This window comes from Myzus persicae, unplaced genomic scaffold, assembly GCF_001856785.1.
Source record: "Myzus persicae strain clone G006 unplaced genomic scaffold, MPER_G0061.0, whole genome shotgun sequence".
Lineage (NCBI taxonomy): Eukaryota > Metazoa > Arthropoda > Insecta > Hemiptera > Aphididae > Myzus > Myzus persicae.
The window spans coordinates 394,387-402,889 of NW_019102121.1; the positions used below are offsets into that span (position 1 = coordinate 394,387).

The 8,503-nt window shown below is 30.6% G+C and overlaps 1 protein-coding gene and 1 pseudogene across 1 annotated transcript in view; both read right to left on the bottom strand.

Moving 5' to 3' along the window:
- LOC111031334 overlaps positions 1-2,737 on the bottom strand; it is a 12,677-nt gene extending 9,940 nt beyond the window's left edge. The window contains exon 1 of the mRNA XM_022311224.1: positions 2,236-2,737. The gene's annotated coding sequence lies outside the window, so the exon portion shown is untranslated. The remainder of the gene's footprint in view (positions 1-2,235) is intronic.
- Positions 2,738-6,711: 3,974 nt separating this feature from the next.
- LOC111031352 lies at positions 6,712-8,275 on the bottom strand (annotated as a pseudogene).
- Between the last annotated feature and the right edge of the window lie 228 nt (positions 8,276-8,503).

Sequence of the window (8,503 nt, forward strand, 5' to 3'; positions counted from 1 at the left end):
AATATAAAATATATGAAAACAATAATAAATCTAATAAACAAATATGATATTGTTTCAGACTGGGCAGTACTAAACAAGTAAATACACAATTCACAAACACACCTATTACACAACCATCAGGGATATATTTCCAAACAATAAGTACCCTCCAACTGTCCAATTCGCATTGGAAGTTACTCACATATGTAAATATCACCAACTATAATGAAAAACAGTCACGAATCCAAGAGATCAATAATAAAATAAAAGAATCCTGTGAGTTAGGAAATAATCTTAAGATAGAATACACAAAACATGTTTGTATGCAGTACAGTAATCAAGCGGCTAGCTTCTTGACCGAAATCAACAGTAACAAAAATCACGTCATAAAAATCGTTGAGCAACCAAAATCATATAATATACGTTCTAGGAGAGGACTAATTAATATGGTAGGACGCGTGGCTAACGTACTATTTGGTGTATGTGACGACACTGACGCTAAATATTTTCACGACAAAATCAAGGAACTCGAACGCTCTAAATCACAACTTTTCCAAACAACTGAAACGCAAACACAAATTATGAAATCAATGTTAACAAACGTAAATTCCTCATTAATCGAATTAGAAAAGAAACAGGGATCTCTGGTAGACGGGTACAATCATTTATTACATAAAACAGACGTGATAGAGATGGATGTAGGTATTCTGAAATTCCAAAATGCACTGACGGAACGCATAGCACTCTTAAATGTAGTTTTAACCCAGTACGCTTACGAAACAGAAAATTTGGTTAGTATCGTTAATTCAGCACTTTTAGGTCATATTCATCCAAGTCTATTAGACGCAAATGAATTCAACCAACAATTAAAAGAAATAAAAATTCAATTACCAATAGGATTAGGCTTACCAATTGACCTAGCAGAGAAAGGGATATCGGAACTACTACGGATAGTGGAAATTAGTGTAGTGTACGTAAAAGGAATCCTAATGTTTATTATGGAAATTCCATTAATTGACAACTACGATCTTATGTTGTATAAATCTATTCCTTTACCTGTAAAAGTACGAAGTAATTTGTATGCTATTATTGAACCAAATTCTGATTATATAGCAATAGATAAATCACTTTTATATTATATAGAAATAAGTAATTATCAACTTTCAAAATGTAAAATATCCACAAACACTTTTATTTGTAATCATGAACAACCTATACAACACGTAAGAGATTCATGCGAAACAATGTTATTCCGAAATCCTAAAACACTTCCAAACGTATGCACTATTAAATACATTAAGTTTAGCCACAACTTATGGCATAAGTTAGAAAATAAGAATTCATGGTTATATGTAACGAGCAAAGAAAATATTATAATTACATGTAAAAATGTAACAGCACCATTAATAATTAGTGTAAACGGCACTGGAATATTTAGTTTAGAAAATCATTGTGAGGCTTACACTGCAGATAACGAAATTAAATTAGTACCTAAAAGGAAAATAAGTACAAACATATATAAAAATTACACTCCAAAACTTAACTTATCTATACATTTTTATATATTAAAAAATGTATCTATTAAAGATTTGGATAACGCTTTGTTTCCAAAAGAAAATTTAAGAATAAAAGATAATCTGAATAAACTAACAGAAAATTCCAAATCACTAGATGAACTACAAAGTCACTTTAAAAGAAATGTTGTCGATACGACTTATGACTCAAATCATTATCTACTAATCGGGGTAATAGTTATGGTCAGCAGTGTGGGCTTATTATTAGTATTAGTATTATTATTTTTAATGTATAAAAATTATCAAAACAAAGAAATTGTATCTAAAACATAATGAGGACCTAGGAATTACTCATTCCCCTGAAAGTCCATTACCCAGAATAATTTAGATATTTTTTTAAATGGGAAATGAACTTTCATTTTACCCTGGGGGGTGTTACGAACCCCTGTTTATAATTTCTGAGTAATTAGCACAATAAACACAATAAGCACTTTTTGGCAATGTCCGTCGACGCAATAACGAAATACCAAATTAGCGTCGCCGGCAGTCGTATTTTATATTATACACGGGACTCATGTGAATTCGTATTCAATAAAAGTATTTAGTTAAGTGAATCAAAGACTATTTATTTATTACCTAATAAGATCCTCCGGGAATCAATCTAAAAATAATATAGTTGTTTCCACATCGAAGACGAACCTACAAACCCACAACGGACATAACCGAAAAGGGAACACAACACTAGCTTACTGCACGTAGTTCTTAGGTGCCGAGCGTAAGCTCTGCCTTCAAATTCTAAAGTGTAAATGTATTTCACTTTGTAACCATTTATTATACATTATTTTATTAAACAAATCTTTGACGTAATACCTTTGTGACTCTACCAAAATTATCAACAACTGGACATCGAAGCACGTCATTAAATAATTAAAGTATACAAGTGTAGCACGGGAGTACTACACCCGTAAACTTCAACCTCACGTCAAAAGTCAAGCCTGGGGCGGTAAAGTAATGCCCTCATACACACATCGCGGAAGTTTTCAAAGACGCCCGCCAATAGTAACACATCGATTTTAAGGAACAAATTCTGGAAGTCACCCAGCGTTTCGCAATCAATGTGGTCCCAGACCAACTTTGCGTGCTCAAAATCTTTCTCCTTAACCCTTGTCTCTGTCAACGTACTGCAGAAATCTCGCTTCCTCGGTAATCTCCTGTCCTCTAGCCGCTCCCAACTATCCGTGTACTATTGACTCCACAAAATTGATCCGAAATTTCTCTCTTCCTCTTTAATCTTGTTTCCTACAGCCGCTCCCAACTATCCGTGAACTCTTGAAAAATATATTAAAGAATCTGATTGAAAAAAACGGAGAAAAAATATAAATATTTTGAACATTCGACGACTCGCAGCTGAGGACTATTGGTAGGAAAGCGTGTGACTGCGCAATCCTGCGTATCCGGCAAATCGTGGCGTGTATGTCGTCGTCGGAAATCAATTAAAGCTGTGCAGGTTAAACTGCGCAGTCCGACCTCTCCGGACACCGAATCATGTATGCTAGTGCATCATGTAGCTAGCTTTGGTATTGTTGTTGTTGAACTGGTGAGTGATGTTGCTATTGTGGTGGTTTCTGTGATTGTGTTTCAAGTGGCTGTTGTTGTTGTTAAAGTTGAAGCGATTGGAAATATGATTGTTGTAGTTGGTATGGATGCAGTGTTATTAAATAATGGATATTGGATTATTATAAAATCGTTTAGGTTAGGCCACGAAATCACAACCTATCTCGCAGGAACAGTGGAGCATAGAAGTAAATAAGACCACAGGATTACGGGTAGCACCAAGTAGAGGAAGGATGAAGGTAGTCGACAATAAAAGTGGTATGTTTTAATAGTACGACTACTCAGTGTACTCGGAAGATGAAGAAGAATATCGAGGAACTGAAGTCACCGACGAAAGTTATGGTGAAGAAATCAGTACTAAACCAAGTTGTTAGCCAATCTATTAGAGGCAGAAACCCCGAGCATCCAAAATTACTCATTGATATCGGATGACCATGAAGAAGACCAGTGAAAGGAATTCATCACTAGAGTAATCCGTTCACGAGTATTGTATTTTCTATTTTTATTATAATATCTGTATTATTCCTCAGTGTACTCGGAAGATGAAGAAGAAAATTTAACGAATGAAGTCATTAACTGACTAATCCATGTACTAGAATTTCTCCTACGAAACAACGATAGTACGTTGAATGACAAAAAAAAACTAATAAAATTGTAAATCTCTTTAATCGCATCTGAAATAAATGCACAAAAAGCACACTCCTAAAACCCCAAAAACCACACTCAAAACCAATAAAGCTGGGCGGATAATGAAAAGCGAATAACTTCATTTTGACGAGAAATACATGATGCTTAAGGAAACGGACTGTGGCGAGCCGTTGCCACATGACCTCCTTCCGTCGTCGACAACATTGTAAAACGGTTGGTCATATTGTCTATTCTTGTACTGTTTTAGGGACCTATTAAAAATTAAAAATTGACATTAAAAATAATTCTATTTATAAAAATATGATGTTTATATATTTAGTAAAATGTATTAAATTATAGGTCATAAACGAAAGTGTAAACACTGCTACATCAGAGAATAACCTGGATAATAACAATATTAGTTGTACAGAATTATCACCATGTGTCACAACACAGCCTATTGAAAATTATGAGAACCCTACTGGAGAAAATTCTAAGAACATTACATCAACAGCTCGCAAACCAAAAAAAATAAGGAAAATTGATAACAGTCTCGATAATGCAGTCGAAGCATTGAAATTTGTTTGCACCCAAAAATCAGAAGTAAATGAATTTAGTATATTTGGACAACACATTGCTGCTCAATTACAAAAACTACCTTTACAAGAATCACTCAAGATACAAGTTGACATACAAAATATGTTAACTACTGCCCGTTTACGTATTATGAATAATACTCAAAAAAGCAATAATATGAGTAATACAAGTACAAGTCAAAGTCCAATTCCAAGTGAAATGTCTATATCTCAAGACATGTTTGATTGCTCAGTTCAATCGGAACCATATGTGGATATGGTTAAACCTCTACCAGTAGCAAAGAAGAACGCAACTATTATAAAATCACCATTCTATAACTATGAACAAGATGATTCAAGCAATTTGTATTGCTTGAATCATCTTGTTGATTTTACATTGTTTTATAACAATTTTTATAACAATGTGCAAAACGATTTTTAGAACTAAAAGAAGTAGTGAATCAAATTGTATTAAAACATATAAATGCACCTCCGATCTTGAATGGTCAAGAAATTGAAAATATCAAAGAAGCAGTTAATATTTTAGAAATTCTTGAAAAAGTAACATCAGAAATTTCGGGGCAAAAATATGCAACAATGAGTTTGGTAATTCCTATACTAAGTTGCATCAGTAGGTATAATATGTCGGTTCTGTACCGATTTTTACAATTACAGGGTGATTAAAAAACGTTTGTCCACGACTTTTCCCTTTGATCTATCAGATTTATGGGTGCTTTCTATCCAAGTTTTTTACTGTTACAGGGAGATTAAAAAGCGTTTGTCCACGACTTTTCCACTTGATCAATCAGATTTGTGGGTGCTTTCTATCCAAGTTTTTTACTGTTACAGGGAGATTAAAATGCGTTTGTCCATGACTTTTCCCCTTGATCAATCAGATTTTTGGGTGCTTTCTATCCAAGTTTTTATAGGCGATAAGCCTTTAGTTATTTAACTATCAAGTATTTACTCGTTACAGGATGATTCAAAAACGATTGCCACTTTCACAAACAATGATTATTATTATTTGTGGCCCATACAAACTTTTTTATTTTTTCATTATTTAACTTATATGTACAAATATTAATAAAATAACTTGTAGACTCATGGCCTAGTGGACTAAGGCGTTGAGTTTAGAGTGTGATAAATTTGAATTTAGGGTAAGTAAGTATGCTAATACTACACTCAGTGTCAGGGTCAACTAGGCCATGAGTTTACATTTTTTGTTTTTTGTTTTTCTGTTTTTATTCATAAACTTTAATTTTTGTTTTTAAATAAATTATGTTTTAATTTTTGAGTAATTAGGTTTTGAATTATCTGATTATATTATATTATAATAAAGCGCAACTTAACCCGTAGGTGCCAGTTTATTAGTGGCCGTTGAATTGTGTGTTATTATTTACAATGGACTTATTAAAAGAAATTGAACGAGACATTTCAGAAATGGGTATAATTCATCCATCACTCTTTTGCTTCAAGGAATTAGCTGAATTTTATACATTATTATCAAAATTAAAAAGCGGTGCCATCAAATGCGGAACAGAAAAAAACAATAATCATTTTACTTTATGTGCGTGGTCAAATCAAAATTGTGATTGTGGACCTGATACTTGTTTATGCACTGTTATCAATCATCTGTTTTTCGATTTGAAAAAAATATTGATCAATAAACAAAAAATCATCAGTTAAATAATCACTTTTAACTTTCATAATGTGATCAAACTGTTATCCGATGCACATTGTAGTATATATTTATCTTTTTCTATATTTAACTTTAGTGGCGTTTTTACAATATAGTAGGGTTGTCTATGCTGTAGCCATTTAACAAAGTAATAATAGTTTAATTAAAATTGGATCATATATTTCAATCGTCAAAAATCAATCAATACGTTTGACTATATAATTTATTGAAGACCCATAGAAGGGCTCCTGGAGTGAAATCCAAACCAAAATATTATCATCTGGAATTCCATGATTAAATAATTATACACACTTCATGGGTCCCATAAAAGACGAATCAATTTTCAGCATATATCAACAGAATATAAGAAAAAAACATTTATATTGAATGCCTTGTTGATCAACCTTTATCTGTGGTTATTTTATTCAAGTGTAACGTGAATGTATTATAAGTGATTTTATCAGTGTATATATCAAAGATTATAATTTCAAAATGGATGAGCTGAAGGATGAAGTGAGGTCATTTTTACTTTAATTACAACAAATACATCATGGAAAGTTTACAGGCATTATATTAAGCATTATATTAATCATTGATTACATGTATAACTTTTGACAAATGCATAGTTTTATTTAAAAATACAAATGATAATAAAATAGTATAACATTTTGTCAAATGCATAGTTTTATTTAAAAACAAATGTTAATAATATAAATGTTATAAGTAATCTTAAATGTTAGTTAATTACATGAAAAAATATTTTCCATAATATAATCATATTGTTTAAATTATTGGAATAATTGTAAGCTTTCTATAATAGATTTGTATACAAATATTTAAATTGTTTGATAATAAATAAAAAATGTACAGATATTATTATGTATAATCTAGTAAAAACAAAAATAGTACAAACATATTGTTATTATTTATAAGATTCAATTTTTTTATCGTTGTTACTCATAAACTTATCCATTATTAAATCCTGTAAGTTATTAAATGCCATTATTATTGTATTGTCTGCTTTATCTTTTTCGTTCAGCATAGTTTTTGAGTTAAACGTGGTTGTTTTCCATCTATTTTAAAAACAAATTAATGGTTGCATATTATAATTGCACAATATATTTTCATATTATCATACGTATTTTATAAAATATACTAGATGACACAATTTGGGGGGTCAGTTAAATATTTTACATACTAACTGGATTATTAGTATCATCGTTGAAACATCATTACATATTCTCAAAATTGTTTGGTATATTGTACTTTTTTTATTCATATGAATGATACCTAGTGCAAAACTTATTATAACCTGTTTATACAAAATAAGAAGAGTTACCTGTCTTTTGACTCGACTTTTTCCATATCAGAAGTTTTGTATTTTTGAATAACCAAATAGTCACTTGCTGTTTTGATTGGTGGTGATTTTATGCAAAAATGTCCCCCATCTGATTTTTTTATGCGTATGCAGTTTTCATTGATCACGGTGGATAAACCTTATACTCTTGTTCCAGTTTTAATAATTGCGACTGAAACTAAAAAATTAATGTTATTTAATAAATATATTATTAAAATATTTAATATTTTACTTTCTGTTTTTTCGGTTTAGCTTTTACAACGGGTACGATTTTTTTAAGATTCTGCATTTGGCCAAGTTTTCGATGATTATAAAGTTCCTAAATTTGTATTATCATTTTTTCAATTTAATGTTGTTTAATTTAAAGAAACTAAAAAATATTAATGCTATAATAATAATAATAATAATAATAACGACAAACATACGTCGATTTCTACATCATCTGAATTTTGATCACTTGTGTGGGGCATTATTCATTTTTATTTTTTTGGTGTTATTTTTTTAGTGATTTTGAGTTTTTTAGAATTCTGCATTTGGCCATGTTTTCGATGATCATAAGGTTCCTAAATTTATATTATCATTTTTTTCAATTTATTGATGTTTAATCTAAGGAAACAAAAAAATATTAATGCTATAATAGTAATAATAGTGGCGAACATACGTCGATTTCTTCATCATCTGAATTTTGATCACTTGTGTTGGACATTGATAATTTCTGTTTTTTTAGGGTTGTTTTTTAGTGATTTTGGGTTTTTTAGAATTCTGCATTTCCACATTTTTTCGATACGAATAATGTTCCTAAATTTAAATTACTATGTTTTAAACTTATTGCTGATAAATTGTGGTAAACTAAAAAATATTAATAATATAATAATAATGTACTTACATTGATTTCTTCATCGGCGGAATTTTGTATACTCATGTCCGACATTATGACTACAAATTTGCACTGATTAAAATAAACGGATTTAACTCATATTCGGCCATTTCATTTTATACAAATTGATATGTATGATGACGTATAGTGATGTTCATGTCAATGCCTACATTACCATATGTGGTATTGTTTATAGATAATGTCTGTTGATATATCGGTTACTCGGCACTATACTATTTTTGTTTTTACTATTGTTTACAATAGTGTTTGCAAATACATTTT